A 16,721-nucleotide genomic window follows, 5' to 3' on the forward strand; every position below is an offset into this window, starting at 1 on the left:
GGCTGCTGCAGGAGAGCAGAACCTGAAATGAAATGGGTTGGTTTTAATGTGTGTGGGGAGCGTTTACAGGGTGGGGGGGTGGGGTGGGGAGGGGGGGGGGGTGACTGCACATCATCATTCCAGAAACTCAAGGCTCCAAATGAGGAGTCCAGACTGCGATGAAGACAAAGGCAGCAGCCGGATGAGATCAGCCTGCGCAGCCCTTCTGACCTGGTCAGGGTTCATGCTGACCGGACATGTTGAGGTCCTCAGAACCAGAACTGGTTGCTGGAAATGGACCAGCCCAGTGGAATGCTACACTGGACATGCTAACACTGGCTAATGCTAACGCTGGTGGTGCTCTTCCATCTGATCTAGTGGCACAGATGCTTCCTGCTCTCTCCGTATTTAGTCATTCGGGCCCCAGAACCCCTGCTGAGACCCCCTCACGACCTGATATTGACAGTTTGTGCATCTGACCGCAACAGAATGTGAGTGATGGATGAAGCTGCTCAGAGGACAAAATGTTGGCACCCATTAGTGGACACGCGTGTGTGTGTACACAGTATGTGCACCATGTGTGATCATGCCTGCCCGTATGAGTAGGCGCATCTGTGATGGATCAAGCTTTCCCTGGAATGACATCCACGTGCATGTGTGTGTGCATGACGCATCAACCATCTCTGCAGAGGCAGGGTGACAGAGAGGAGCTGGAGACACGGAAAATGGCTGAAAGTTCCGAGCTGAAATTCAGACACTGGGAATTCTGCTCTCCGATGGATTACCGAGACGGGTCGCTCATTACAGGACGCTTCTGTCCGTAAGAGGGAGCGATCCGAACATCCAGGCATCCCTAGGAAATTCACAGCAAAGAGAATTAATGGAAAAGGTGTGTCGGACGTCTCCTGGGATGAGATAAAATGAAAAAAAACCTCATCGGAAAATATGATGCAAGTTGAGGAAACAGCGTCTTACGTCGATAAAGGAGTAAAACATGAAATCTTCTCACTGTCCCTGGAGAGAGAGCCAGATTCCGGGTCATATGTGGTCACCGTGGAGGATTTTATCATTATTTTACATCATTTAACCGCCAGGAATAAAGCGGAGCCTAAAAGAAACCGTCACCTCATCCATCAGAGTCCCAGATAGAAGCTCCCGAACTGGCCTCTTCATCATCTCGATCTCCTGGTCACCACGGAAATAAGCTCATAATGACACTCCGGCCCAACTGAGTCACTGCAATCTGCTGCAGATTCTGGCGCTGACGCCTAAATGTTCGAGCTTCTCGGTTTCTGGTTTCTGCCTCTTTTACCAAGTGACTGCACATGATGGGAGAGATCAGATTAAGTGACACAGCCGGGAGCAAAAGCAGAGTTCCAACATGACACAGCTCATAACCAGGCCCGTGGATTATATGGACGAGCCTGTTCACGATTACTGGAAGACACTGACGGCCGCGAAAACAAGAGCAATCAAGCCCCATTAAAGATGAGGAAGAGCAGAAAGCTGGGGGATAAATAACAGCAGAGGGGAACCAGGGCTGTCTGAGCAAAGCCTGGAAGTGGACTGAGCTCATTTAAGAGTGCTGTCATTACAGGACGCCAGCGAGGTGATTGGAGGTTCAGGGCGGGGGGAAAGATTAGAGGTCAAGTGAGGTGAAAGTGCACGGAGGACTGGAGGATGATGCAATCTGCTGCATTGGACGACATCTGCATCCATGAGCATTAGCATTGTTCAATGGCAGAGGATGGAGGGTGTGTGTGTGTGTGTGTGTGTGTGTGTGTGTGTGTGTGTGTGTGTGTGGGGGGGGGGGGGGGTATTTAAATCAACACTCAACATCAACACATCACTAAACAGCCAGAGCCTAAAGGGTCACTTCTGGGCCAGTTGTGAGGAGCTGGAACACTGAACTGTTCCCTCTGATGGTGTCTAATTATCTCCCTGTTATGTCTTCACCAGTGGGGAGGACGAGGACGGGCTGTCCAATTAAACCTGTTTTTCCACTTTCCCTTTTTACCTGTTTGACAGTTCTCTTCTCCCTTTTTGTCACTGCTTATGTTAAAAAAGCTGCCGTCTTGCAGTGTAGCGAGTGTCGCTAATCCGTGTCAATCGTTTTAGCCCCTTTTCTCTCGTGAAATTCCAGTCATGTTTTCACCAATTAACACCAGTTTAATCAAACCAGGAGTTCTGTACTTTGAGTTTGAATATAAACAGTTGCCTATTTGCTCACAAATCAAGCCACATCATCCCAAAGGCAGCTTGTAGCTGCGCGGGTCACACATTAGCAACATTTGTCACCATCTTTCTCACTCCGCCTCGTCACACCAACACCGTGGAGCCCAAACTGAAGCCCCAAACACACACAGAGGAGCGGCTGAAAAGGACAAAACGGTGCAGTAACGCCACCACAAAAGGCTGCTGCGACCTCTGAAGTGGACGCACGAAGTCTCTGTTGTTGTTTGGGGTTTTCTTTGGTCCTGCTTTTGTTACTTGACTGAGTTTCTTCAGCTTTGCTTCTACGTCTTGACAAACACGCTGTCGTGATAGTTAATCTGCTTGTTTCACTCTGATCTCCCAGGGCTGCACACCTAATTAAAGCTTAATTAGGGAGATGGAACACACCTGGGTCTGTGCGTGAGTGTGTGTATGTGTGCGCTTGTTTTTGCCATATTCTGAGCACCAACGTAGTTATTCTACTAGCAATGTGAGGACATTCTTGCAAAGTGGGTCCTTTAAAGGACTGGTTGGGGTCAGGGTTAGGGAAGTTAACTGGGCAATGTGTTTGTATCTGTGGAAGTCCCCACAAATGGAGAAATATGAGGATGTGTGTGTTTGTCTGGTCACAACTGTCTCTCCAAAACGTGTGATATGGATGGAGATCTCCAGAGACAGACGATGGACAGCAGGACAGCTGGACGTGGCTGTAGGTGGACAATGGAGTATTTATTTTATAATGACACCCTAACTTCTCCAGACCCCCCCCCCTCCATCTGAACTGCCGCCTCCTTCAACACCTCCATTTTTATTTACCCTTTCAGACACCTTTCTTGTTGTTTGGATTTCTGAGGATTTTTTTATTGAGTTGAGCCGAATCTCTGCAGCAGGAAGAGCCCATTAAGCCTGGGCGCAGATCTACCGGCACAGATCCAGCAGTTCTAATTGAAGGGATCTGCTGGGCTTTGCTGAGGTGCGCACTTCGGAGTGCCCGTCCAATCTGGGTAATGGACCTTCTTCTCTTTCTAGACCAAATATTCTTTTTTCTCTTCACTGCTGTGTCAGGAACATTCCTCTGTTGCACCTTTACCTGCAGCCGTCTGCTCCCCTTCGGTCCGGAGGTTGTTTTTGTTGTATTGTGCGCGCATTGTTCACCCCCCCGGAGCGATGACAGCCAGCTGTGTAATTATGGGAGAGTGGCAGCAGTTCTGCTGCTATGCATCAGAAAATGTCAGTAATGCAGATGTAAGAGCTGAGTTTAGCAGCGCTGGCAACGAGCTGTCGAGGCCAAAAACAGAGCACTTAGTCGACAGAGAGGAGACATTCTGTTCTCAGCTTCAAACGGCCGTCTGATGCCCAATTACGGTTAAATGATGCGTTTATATTTGGGCTTTGGTTGAGGTTTGGCACCCTAATAGTGTGTGTGTGTGAACATGTCCTCACAGGTGCACGTCTGCTGCTGCACGCATACCTGTTCCTGCAGGGAACCTCCTCCTCTGCAGGTACGTACCTACTCGGGTTTTCCTGTTTTTTTCTCTTTCACACAAACAAACCTGCCCGCGATCCGTCCTGGACGTGTTGAGGAACCCAGCGTTGCTGCCGCGAGTGTGCGGTTCGATGGCACAGCAACACAACAACATGTCTGGCTTTTAATGACAGCTCAGCAGGCTCTGAATAATCCATGGGGGGTGGGGGTCAGGGTCCAGAGAGATGTGATAATACGCTCAACAAAGTGCCCTTTACGATCGCACAGTGTGGTTTCATTTTGGTGTTTGAATCTAATCTAAAAATGCAGAATGGTTTATGAAGTTTCATGGCCGTTTCCTATGAAATGTTGTATCAGAAACAACAGCATGTTATGGTGACGTGTGTTTACTATCAGCAAATCCAGCTTTCATCCTGTCATCCACCCATTCTAACCTCCTTTCTCCACCTCCTGCTTCACTCCAACCCTTAACAGCCGTCTCGCTGACTCGTAAATGGGCCAGACTGCCATTACTGAGGTCTTCTGCAACCATCCCTTAGCCTCTTGATGACAGCTGTTTCCGCCATTAATTCTCAATCAATAATGCAAAAACACTCTGAGAGAGGTCCATCCTGCCACAGCTTTATTTTCTAATGCTCTCCAACAGCTAATGAGTCGGGCTAATTGGTCCGTCATCAACACCACTCAGCATTTGAACATGGGAAGTGAACTTTTACAGCAAATTAGTTTGAAGAACTGGTTTCCAGCGACTAAGAAACACATCCCACACACGCAATGTGAGATTTTTATTCCACTTCCTTCAGGTTAGTTTGATTAAATTAGACTTTGGGCAAGAATGTGGCTACATTTTCATGCTTTTCCCCCAGGTTGCAGGCCAAAGTCACACCATGTGGGAGCCAAATGAATCAAACATCCTAAAAGTTTCAGCTCCTAAACAAGGAAAATATGTGTAGCTTTTATGGCAGTTTCCTGATTCCTGGTTGGAAAACTGGAGTCGTCGATGTTGTCAATGGGAATATAAATAATTTGCTGGGTGAAACAGCTTGTGGGGTGCACGGAGAGTCTTTCCTCACAGTGATTGATCCGAAATCAATCATCTCTGCTGGCTAAACAGCTACAACCTAAAAGCTTGTATATAAAATATTAACTGGATTTAGCTGCGGATGGTCAGGTTCTTTTCTCCTGCCAGGACATTTTAATTCTTATGTCTGGTCTAAATTGCAAAAGGAAAGATAACAGATGGGTCTGCCAATACAGAGTTCGATGGAACATCTTGTAAAGGGAAACAATGGTGGCCAGTGTGGGTGTAGCTGTCCTGCTCATTTGATCTCTGTGATCTATTGTCACATTAACTCCATAATCCCAGTCAATACTCACGTCTGGGAGGATGGGTTTTAATGGTACTTCACCTCATTTAGCAAAGCGCACTTTGGGGCGTTCGGTTTGTTTATGGCTCCCAAAAAAAAAATAAAAACGTGCTGAAAAACGAGCTTCCACCATTAAAGAATAAGTAAGTTTGACCCAGCAATAATGCACCAACCCCCCAACACCAATATGAACCTTCCAAAATTCAATATTATCTCATAAAATCGTGTTGCGTGATGGATGCTCAACAGACGCTATAGATCACGTACAACAGCGTCACACAACATCGGGGTCATGTGATCATCTCGGTCATTTCAAACAAACAGGCTCCCCGATCGATGCGGGTTCAGACCAAAGCAGCACAAACGCTTTTTTCTTCATGGATTTTGCAATCAGCAGCGACCTCTCGGTGCGGCTCGGCGTTTTTCAATAAAGACGGCGAGCTGGAGGTGACTAAATGGCTGCAGTGCTGAAGGCCGTTGGAAGAAAAGGCCGATTGTCTGGAATCTGAAAGGAAGCAGATGAGGAGACTTTTGTGGCAGCAGATTTGTGGCCAGTGGTGACCTAAAGGTGACCACGGGCTCGTTTATAACCCCAAGCCTGCTCAGATTTTAACAGCGAGGCAAAAAAATGCATCCGAGTTAAGAAGAAACCGGATCAGAGACGGCTGCACGAGGAAAATCATCGTGAACGATAAAACAAACAAGCCGCGAGTAAACGTAACGAGAAAGGTCATGTGATTCCCATGTGGCGTTTAAGGAGAAACGGCAATTAAACCTGGAGAAGATGAACTTTGGCCTCATTCTTCTCCTAAAGGCCAAGATCCATACATTCAGCGTATCCAAAGATCTCCACGGCAACCAGCCAAAGCACAACCCCACAAATGGAAATCTCCTTTTTTTCCCCTCCGTTGATGAATGAATCGATTTAAACCGTGACATGATATCAGCAAATTCGAGGCCGTTATGTTCATTTTTTTATACTCTGCTGTGTCTAATATGATTTATATTAGCAAAATCAATCAGTGGGTGAGAGGATCTCCATAGAAACCAGATCAGCAGCAGTTCAGAGGGACAAAGACTCTGTTTAGAGACAGCGAACTGGGAACGCATCATAAGATCGGGCTGTTTGCTAGCATCTCATGCTCGCTCATGTTCCATAATTACATCTTAGAAGCTCTAAAAGTGGAAGCATCTCCACACGGGACACACACACCCGCACATTTGCTGCTCCTCAGCTCGTCAGGATTCAGTCTGAGATGTTTTAGTGGAACCAGGCGCGAAAATTCTGCATAGCTAAAGAGCGTGCACACACACACACACACACACACACACACACACGCACGGATGTGTTTCTAATTCAATTTTCTGTTTGAGTCTAAAGAAACGGCCACATGTGATAATGATATAATTCCCTTTGTTGACTGAACTCTTGTGGAATTCCTCAAGCACCATGTCCACTTGTTTACAGGAAAAACCAGACCAAAATAGGAGGTTTTTGGGAATCCCTGTTTCTCCACCTTCCATCTAACTTTGGTCAACAGTCACACACTGATGGAAAGGGGAAGGTTCCTTTTTTAGCCATCTTCATGGTTCGGATGGACAGTTTGGGAGTGAAACCCTGACTTTTTAAACACCATCAGAATTTCTTTTCCTTACCTTAGTTTCATGTTTGAATGAAGAGCGTTTGGGATATTATGTGTGTGAGCTTATCTTTTATACAGAAGATGGCTTTTTATTTGAAGAGCAAAGAGCAGAACCCCAAAGGCAGGTCTTTATCTCGGGATGTCCTCACCAGAGGGACGTCAGACCGACTCTAATCAAGGAGTCCTGATACTTCTATCCTTCCTCTCATTACCTCCATTTAACTAAAGAACTTTTCTGCTTAACGTTTCTCTTCTTTTCTTAAAAATCTGCCCCAATTGTCAATTACCTGCAGTATAATTTTCTCTTCTCTTGTCTTGAGGCCCTTTATTACATGTGAATTGAATCTTTATCGGCCAAAGAAAGGCTGAAGAAAAGGGATGAATTCCTATTGTGCTGTTAGCACCCCCCCCCCCACACACACACACACACCCCACCCCCCCAGGCAGATGTGCTTCATTTCTCCACCATTGATCGCTGCCTGGCTGTGATTGGTCCCCCGCTGGCTCTGAATGGGACCTCTGGCAGCGAAATGTCATTCATGTGTTCGTCTTAAAGTCAGATTAAAGGTCCCATCTTTGTCAGAGGCCCTGCTGCTGCTGACGTCCCCGGGCACATGTCTCTGCGGAGGGTCACCATGCTAGCACAAACTAGCTCATTAGCATTCGGATGCTGGCTGTGAACGCGCTTTTAAATGAAGTTATATGCTTTGAATTCACATCTTTTAAGGCGCCAGACAGCATTTTCTTCATGTCAAACATGTCATGATGGGGATTACTGCTGCTGTATGAGCTGCTAGGCTCTGATGGCGTTGGCGTGAACTTTGAATATCTTAAAAGATGGAACATCCATGAATGCTGGCACCACAACAAATGCACATATTGGCCTAATTTTGGACCTATTGGATGGAAACCAGAGCTGAACACAGGAGGGTAAACACTGAAACTGATGCCTTCGATTGAATTAGTGGAAACTGCCTCAGGTGACGAAGGAACAGACGGGATGGATTTCTGAGGCTGAAGAACACGAGTCGATCAAACTAAGGAGGAAAATATTTACCACAGAAGTTCTTCTGAACAGAGACTTTTATTGCTTTTACAAACCTACATAAATCATCCGGAATTACCGGCTGACGGTTCCCGGCTTTCACCTGAGACTGGCGACCAGTTTGTGCTTCTCGATGGTGTTTTCTGATTTAATGTCCTCCCTCCAGTCTGAGAGCAGAAGAGCTGCTTCAGGGCCGATATCCTGAGTTCAGTTCTGGTGAATTTTAGTCGGTTTCCGGATGAAGGGTGCAATCAAATCCACATTTGTAGTCATTTTTTTCATATTTCCTCGTGCTTCGCATCCCGCAGGACGGGACAGACTGACTCATTCATTCCTTCACGGGGCTCGTCCACAGGGCTGTGCGTGACATGGCTGCGAGATGATCCCAGCGTCGGCCCACATGTGATGTCTGGAAGATGGAAGAACAGACACAGAAAAACAGATCTTGCTCCAGGAATTAGCCCGATATTTCGGATTTGCAGAGCTGGAAGAGGCCTAAGCGGCTCAACCTGAGCATCAGACCGAGGTTACTTCTGATGAAAGGCTTCAAGGTCAGATTCCAAACATCTTTTGGAATCCACACAAACAGCATCAATCAGGGAGGTGGGACATTTGTCATGGGGGGAGGGGGCAGACAGAAGCGACGCTAGAGGCAGAAACAATCAAAGAAATCCAGGAAGATTCTCATTCTGATCAACAGGCACCTAAATGATGGATCCCATTGGTTTGGGTTGTGCATGTGAGCACCCCCCCCCCCCCCCCCCCCCCCCCCTGCTAATCTCCTCCCACCTTTCCCAGTGAGCAGACTGGTTTGAGTGATCAAGCCAAATTGCCTGAGAGGCCATTAATAGTTTAGGAGGCCGGGCTTGATGAAAGACATGCTGGAGGAAAGCTAATTAAATCAGTGTCAGGGGGTTGCTGGTGTCTCGGGTGGCACGGTGGGATGTAAAGATTACCATTATCACTTTCATTACCCGGGCTGATTGTTTAGAGTGGGGGCTGAGGTGGGGGGGGGTGAGGCACGCGCGCCACCAAATTAAACCTCTTCGCTAACCTGCAGCCGTTTCCATTTTCACAGGAGGGATTCCGTCCTCCAACCTCTGACTCTTCCGGACGCGGCTCGCTTCGGTTGTTTGCAGCGGGAGTGCGACCAGACGACGACACACCGGCCGGTTGTTGCTCCACGCCGCCACCGTTTGTCTGCTGAGGCGGCGGCGTCGGCTCCTCTGGGTTTGGAGGAGAACCAGGCTTGCAGGGATTCGGTCCCTCGGCCACCAGAACATTGCTGAGGTCAAGCGTTGATGGTGGACCAGCTCCAGAGCTTCACCACAGCAAACATCTGGACGTTTTGTTACGTCCCAGCGAGACCCCGCCCCCCCCAAAACCGCCTCAACGCCACGAGCTTCAGCCCGGGTTGACGTGAGAACAGCTACTGCAAACACGTGTAGGTCCTTGGCCTTCTACGTCAGAGATGTTTCCGTCTGTGGAGACTGAAGCAGATATAGACTCGACTGCCTCTGCTACATAAACACGCCACGGCGTGTATAATGAAACGCTGCCTTATTAAAGTCGGAAATGTAAAAAGCACATATGCACGGCCCTGTTTTCAATCCCAGCCATTGTTCATTGTTTGTCCAGCGAGGTAATAACAGAGATGACCTTGTTCCCATAGCAATCTGCAGTTCATTATTGGATGGCGCTCCGGCCTGGGCCTGTTATTCTTCCGTACTTCACGTCCACCTTTTCTTTCAGGCCCTGCCATGCACGGACGCCTGCCAGCCTGGGCGCTTTAATGCAGTCTGCCGCCACTGGGTCGGTTTATAAATATGCACTAATGAGGTAGAGGCTGATTGTGCCATGGCACGCTTACTCATTACATCAGATCACCATGGAGACGCCGTCTGCGGAGGCAGGACTGGATGCCATGGTACTCACATGTGGACGAGCATATATTCGGGGTGGTGATGCTGAGACGGTGGATTTAAAATAAAGACGCCCTAATGAGGAGCAACAACACGAGGTTTGGGGGGTGATAATGAGGAATGTAACGCGTTCAAGTTCACCACAAGAGACATGGACATTAGCGCCTCCTACTGGTCGGGATGAGCAGGCGGCGTGTGAACGTGAGCGGTCGCCTTTGGTGGAACGGGTTCTGGACCGTCTGCAGGCCCGTCCTTCATCGCGTCTCTCCTCGTTTTCATGTTCTGTTATGAGTTAAAACAAGTGCTGCATGCAAATAAGCTAGCTGCTGTCAACATCATCGCTACAAACAGGCCGTGATTGGAGGACAGTCTGGAGGACAAAGGAAGCAGCAGCAGCAAAACAATCCCATTTCAGCTATTTCCTTTAACAGCACCAGATGAAAGCCCGCGATGAGTTTCAGTGGGTGGTGAAACAGTCTGTGTCCCGTAACGTCCGTCTCTCTAATGTATTCACGTCCACAAATGCACACAAATGATGTTGTTTGGACTCTGCACTGGTACTTTCTGTTTCTGGTCTGGTCCAGAACCAAAGTGGAGGAGCCGACTGAGGCAGCCAGCCTGCTGGACTCCGGCCCTGCTCCTGAAAGTCGACTTTTAGGAGGCTTCATAGTAAATTACCAATGAGCAACGCCAGAACAGGTTATGTAACAGGACATAAATCAGCTTTATTTGCCCTCAGATACCTGCGCTCTGTTCTCTGAGGGAACTGAAGATGGCTCATAGATGCAGCTGGGGCACAAACATGTCTGAACTGTATCTCAACATTAGCTTAGCGCTGATGGCGGCTCGTCCCCTGGAGCCGTCCTGACGGTCAGATGTCAGAATAGCTTTAGATTTACATGCTAGGCTGTAATGAGCAGAGAGGAGCTGGTGATATCGATAACCTCAGACCAGATCTGTGCAGAGACAGAGAACGCTGTGTGTGTGTGTGTGTGTGTGTGTGTGCGTGCACGTGCATGCATGTACGTCCATTTTTCACAAATGGAAAATCTGAGTTTATTTTTACTCATGCATGTGTCAGCATGTGGGCGTGTTATTCACATTTTGTTTTGCAACAGCAGTAGTCTGTGTGTGTGTGTGTGTGTGTGTGTGTGTGTGTGTGTGTGTGTGTGTGTATGGGAGGTGTGACGTGTAAATACAGAGAGCGTGTGGATAACAATCATTCTTTGGAACCTTCAGGTCATCACAGTGTGTTTGGTGGGATTCCAAAAGATGTCCCACATTTTTGGGATACACACACATGCACACACAGTTTAGCTGTATTTGTGTGTGTGTGTGTGTGTGTGTGTGTGTGTGTGTGTACATTTGGAGACCTTCCAAGTGACTCTGAGAACACAGATTTGGTGAGGGAGACCTCTGGGAGTGGGTTTGGTTTGAGTGAGGATGAAGGTTTCAACATCTGCAGGTCCACTCCCACATTCAGGGAATTCCATGAGGAAGACTCACTGTTTGTCTGCATCAGTCGGAGCCGTGTTTGGGTCACGGGTGGCGTGAGGCGTGGGGGGAGTGTGCTGGCCCTCCTGACGTTGACTTCGATATCGGGTGTGTGTCTTTCCCACTGATAGGCCGTGTGGAGGAAATGAGTTCTGGTTGCAGAGACGAGAGCGAGAGGGGTGGGGGGGGTTTCATTTAGCCCTCTTTTATGAGTCAGGATGGAGCTCGCCAGGTCAGAACACTGTCTGGGGGGAGGGGGAGTCGGGGGGGGACCTGTCTGCTTGATGTATGACAAATGCATGTTAGACACCGGCAGAGGGGAATTCCATTTTTGGCCCGATGACAATGACTTTTCTCTCCTCCCTGCAGCCAACGGCGCTCTTGGACAGGTGTGACTGTGATGAATGGTAATAGCGTTAGCTTAAACGGAGCGCCGCGATGGACGCAGGGGGCTCTGACTCTGGATTATGACCACTGCTGAAGCAACAGCTTCACTCTGGGGGTTTATGGGACATTATCTGTGCAAAGAGCCAAAGAAAGAGCAAATAAATTGTGTGGTTAGTACTTCACAACAGTCACACACACACATCTCTGTGTGACAGCGGTATAATAATGCTACACAAAGGTCTCCAGAACGTTGCGCATCACACATGAAGACAGGCAGGCTGAGCTCTGGCGCGTACCAGCGGCGTCTGCAGGCTCCAGCAGACACAAAAGCTCCAACTCGCACAAACGTTGAACACCAGATCAAAAAGATTTACGGGCTCCAGGAAGCCATCCAGCTTCTCATTTTCCCCAAAGCTCCCAGCGTCCAACAACAACAACACAACTACAGTAACTTTCCACTGACTCTTGGTCCGCTCCTCCACCTCCAGCAGATGGTGAACAGATTCGTCGGAATACCATCGGTTCCTTCCAGAATCTTCTCATAAACATTCCACAGTCATCCATCCATACACTGAGATTCCTTCCGGAATATTATATCGAATTATGGATCATTACATAGCATTAGCTTTGACGCTAACAGCCGTGTTTGTTTATTGGTTTCCCAGTGGAGCACTGGGAGTCTGAACTTGATGTTTATTTATTTGATAGTATCTGAAAGAAAATCCTCATGCAAATGAAGCAATTAAAAAATGAGCCAATAAACGTAATCCATGTTAGCGCTGGTACAAATATGGATCATCTGTTTTAAGTTAGCGGTGGCAGAATTCAATTAGCGGACCTCCATCGTAGCGGCACCACCCGGGGTCAAAAGGAGGGGCGCGGTCTGTTTACCTCCAGCTGATGAAGTGCTACACACTCTTGTAAGATCCCCGCCAAACAAACCCTCCCAAACTATCCGCTGATGACCTTTGACCTTCAGTATTAGGGCCGGCCAACATCTGGTGGGAGGCCCGCCGGCGCCACAGTCGCTGTGCGAGCGAGCGGGAGGAAGGCTGTCGGGTGGTGCCGTTTCCCATGATTCACACCTCAACAGATGACGGTCAGCTTTGAAGCTGCTGTTTCAAAGAGCTGCCGCCGTTTGTCCATGCAGAGAGGTCAAAAGGTCGCGGCGCTCAGCGCGGATTCCGTCCTCACAGCTCTATCCGGGCTACGTGTTCCTCCGCAGGGTGGCGGAGGCTGGTGGGATAGAGCCCCTGCAGGTCGCCGCTCCGTCAGAGGACACACACCATCCACACACACCTCACGTCTCTCCTCCAGATCCAGACTGTGGGGGGGGGGGACCATGCCAACGCCTCACATGACCCCCGAGCCTGAGCCGTGGCTGTGAGCCGGCGGTTCCAACCGCAGCACCTTCAGATCCCTCCGCTGTGACTCTAATCAGCAGTGGAAGCTCAAACAGCCTCGGAAGGCTTTTCTCCCGCAGACAAACTGTTGATTAAAATAATTTCATCCTTGTCAAGGCTTCTGGAGGCGGAACGACTGAAAGGGAAAACATCATTTCTAAACAGCGAGTAAATAGATGAGTTCCACATAAAACTCATCACATGCTGGATAATAAAGCAGAAGCTCGGAGAGATCCGCCAAGGCCGAGAAGCAGTCAGTCGTTGTCAGCGCCATCCGTCCACCATCATTCCCGACATTCCCGACAACTGTTCAGATCTTCATTCGTCTTCGGAGCGTCATTTGTTGAGACGGCGTGAGAAGACGAGTCAGGTTTAAGATTCTAAATTTCAGCCGTCCAGATGTTTTTCCTTCTCCAAACCTGCTTTTGCTCCGGCCTCAACGCTGACGGCCGCTGGTCTCTCCTCCTGCTGGAGCTGTTTTCCAGAAGTGTCCGCACGCACACACAGGTCCATATCCGACCCATCTGCCTGCTCTCTGACTGAACATTTCCATAATTTATTTTTCAGGTCTTTGGGGAAGAGCTGGGAGTGAACTGCAATCTGTCGGCGGAATTGGGCAAAGGCTGAGGAACAAATGAAAGGAAAGATGTGCGATCGTCTGCTTCTGCTCTCATAAAGCCAATGAAACGATGATTACATCTCCAAAATTAGTTCTGCTCAGGCTGCTTCAGGACGACTGTGGCGTCTGGGGAGACGGACCCCTCCCAGCCTGGTTCTGGCCTTCTCCAGGATACAACGTGAAGCTCATATCGGCCCTGTTAGACAAGCAAGACGGGACCAAAGCTTCGGATTTCTGCGCAGTCCTTCACCTTCTGCTGCCGACCACAGAGAATTATTGTGTCGTTACTCAATAAATGAGCACATTTAACAGCCTTGGAGGAGGACCCTCATCACACCTTCCTCATATTGGACTCCCGACGAGGGGTCATTTAAAATATCGAACCCAGCACCTTCAAGCTGGTCCTCAGAAACTTGGAGAAGGTGAAGCTGATAAAAGAAAGATCCAGGATAAAGTAGAAACTCCCACTTTGGGAGATGTGGTTTGTGCAGCAGTGGATCCCAGCGGTGATCCGTGCGGATCCGTCCCTGCAGATGTTTCACTCTGGAAGCCGCCTGCTGGGAGACCACCGCCTGGCTGTTCTCTCATGGAAAACCTCTTCAAATCCACTCATTTCAGCTCTTCTCCGGGTTTTGAGGGCCGATAACTTAAAGTGCGAGTGAATAAAGCTGAACGCAGCTCAGCCAAAAATTACATAACATTTCCAGGCTAAAATTCCAGGTGGAGTGCGGAGCGGTGCACCCCTGCAGGGATAATATTTCACGCCTGGCTGCTGGTTTTCTCTTTGGAGGATCAGTTCCAGCTGTGATCCTGCCGGTGTCCCGGCTGTTATTATCTTAACCTGCCCTCCGCTCCTAATTTCTGCTCCAGAGTTTCCAGCGTCATTTCAGATCTTTGGAAGTGAAACGTTTAATCTAAAATCACTCGGCCGTGCGCCGCGTTCCAAACACAGTCAAAGGTAAAAGCAGCTTCTCGGAGACCACCTGTCAGTGGGAACGTCGTTAGCGGTGCACGGGTTCAGCACCGGCCTCGGGGAATTTCATCAAGTCAATATCTGTTCCTCCAAAACGGCGAAACAGGGAGGGGACGCAGCTTCACCTTCCGTGACCGAGCGGCTGTCAGGGAGGCGGAGCCGAGGGAGAAAACGTCTCAAACAGAAGAAAAACCGACACCTGAGCTGGTGCACATCTGGTTTGAGGAATGAACCTTCTCCCCGGGCCACACATGGGTTCCATCGGGCCGACCCCTGAGTATGGACCTGAGGCAGCAGCCCACCTCCCACCCCTAACCCATCTGGAATCCTGCTGGACCCCCACCCTCACGTCTTCACTTGACCCACTTTCAGCACTGAGACTTGGTTTTTTTCCCCCTTTTCCCCACTGACATGTCAAAGAGGAGCAACGGGCCGGAATAATACGATTTTTGATTTTTCCGGAGCTCATTATGCAACCAATGATCTGCCCAATGAGCCGAGTTTATATCTAATACGTTTATTTCTGATGACACAGTTCAGATGACATCAACAGATAGAAACCACTGTTGGACTGTTTGATACGGAATTCACTCAGTCATTTTAGCATGTAAACGGTCTTGGGAATTCCAAAAAAAGGCTTTTATTTCCCGTCAAATGAAGATGCTTCTTGGGTAAACCATGGTTTGGGGAACAGGTGCACGTGGGGGCTGGAGGCGTGGGAGAGTGGGTTGCCAGGCGATTCCATCTACTATCAGTGATGCAGCCATGAAGATGCACCGTGATGATGGATTCATGGTTGTTCAAGAAGATTTAGCTGCACTAGGGCCACGAGGAGGCCACTCCGGCACCAGAACGGCTCCTTCTTTGGTCCAAACGTCTGGGTGGGGCGTGCTAAATGTTAGCGTCACCCTGAGGCCCAGTCATGTGTGCAAAGTTCAGAAATCCTCACAAATCTGGAGTTTGATCTGCGCAGGCAGCTTTAGCATCAAAGGCCAGGCTGCCCCCTCCCCCGGCCCTCCTCCACACTGCCATCATTCCTGTCTTCAGGAAAACATGTTCCATGAAGCAGACGCAGGAAATCTGCTCCAACAGAGGCAGGAAAGTACCCGGCGAGCTGGGGTTGGGGTGGGACGGGTCTCCCCCGCCGCCTCCTGCGAGGCAGAATTTGCTTTTACACAACCCAGGACCTCCAGAAGGTCTGGGCACGCTCTGCTCCTGGTATGTATGCTATGTTGGCTACGTCACTATTGAGGTCATCTGAACCAGATGTGGATGGATTTACATTGCTGGCACATTAGTTCCATGTGTGTCTCTGCCAGACAGTTGAGGGTCGAGGGTGGGGGGGGGCGGGGGTGTTTAGAGGTGCTTTTAGGACACAGCTAGACACACAGCTAAATGCTAATAATGCTTATATATATATATAATAATGCAGGACCTGGATGGAACCTCTGTTCAAACCTTGCAACACTGAAGCTCTCTCGTTCACAGCCCGGGTAACTGCCCCCCCCCCCCCCCCCCCCGCCCCCCCGCCCCCACATGAGAAACAGCATCGTCGTGTGTCGTCACTCACAGCACAATTAACATTTGAGTCTTATTTGTAATAAGTGGGTTTGTGAGGTCCGTCTGAGCGGCGTCCAAAGATCTACGGGGCGCGGCTGCACACAGCTAAATGCAGGTGACAGTGATTAATCCACTCCCTCTCACGCACGCACGCACGTGCACGTACAGACATGCCGACTGTTGGATGGCACGAATAGGTCAAGTATCATTTTCCAACTGCTTCATCTATCTGCTGGTTTTTGGCTTCACGCACTGAGGTCGTTTATCGAGCGTTTCACCGCCGTTTACGCCGCCGCTAACAGGGTTTTTAACGTCTCCGCGTCGTCGAGGCAGATTCCCAACTGCAGCGGAATCCAGATGTTGGGAAGCGCAGGTTTACTTTGACACACACAAGCAGCTGTGTCCTGTTCCAGGCACGCAGGGATGAAGCATGCAGGAAACATCTTCACTCCTCCAGCTCAGGACAGCTTCCTAATCCTTCCCATGTGCATTCTCAGCGCCAGACCATTGATAATTGCAGGGTGTCTCCATGGAAACTGGACTCCGATAAATGTAAATCACCGACTTGAAATTAAATCTCACAACCAAAAATATTGCTGGAAACGAGAAAGTCCACGTCAGCCCGGCTT

The 16,721-nt window shown here is 49.2% G+C and overlaps 1 long non-coding RNA gene across 1 annotated transcript; it reads left to right on the forward strand.

The window, feature by feature from the left end:
* Positions 1-1,773: 1,773 nt before the first annotated feature.
* On the forward strand, positions 1,774-9,315 carry LOC130538795 (uncharacterized). The gene is made up of 3 exons (XR_008953980.1): positions 1,774-3,197; positions 3,639-3,695; positions 8,813-9,315. It is a non-coding gene; the product is annotated as an uncharacterized LOC130538795 (long non-coding RNA).
* The last annotated feature ends 7,406 nt before the right edge of the window (positions 9,316-16,721 follow it).

This window comes from Takifugu flavidus, chromosome 15 (assembly GCF_003711565.1).
Source record: "Takifugu flavidus isolate HTHZ2018 chromosome 15, ASM371156v2, whole genome shotgun sequence".
In the NCBI taxonomy this organism is placed as follows: Eukaryota; Metazoa; Chordata; class Actinopteri; order Tetraodontiformes; family Tetraodontidae; genus Takifugu; species Takifugu flavidus.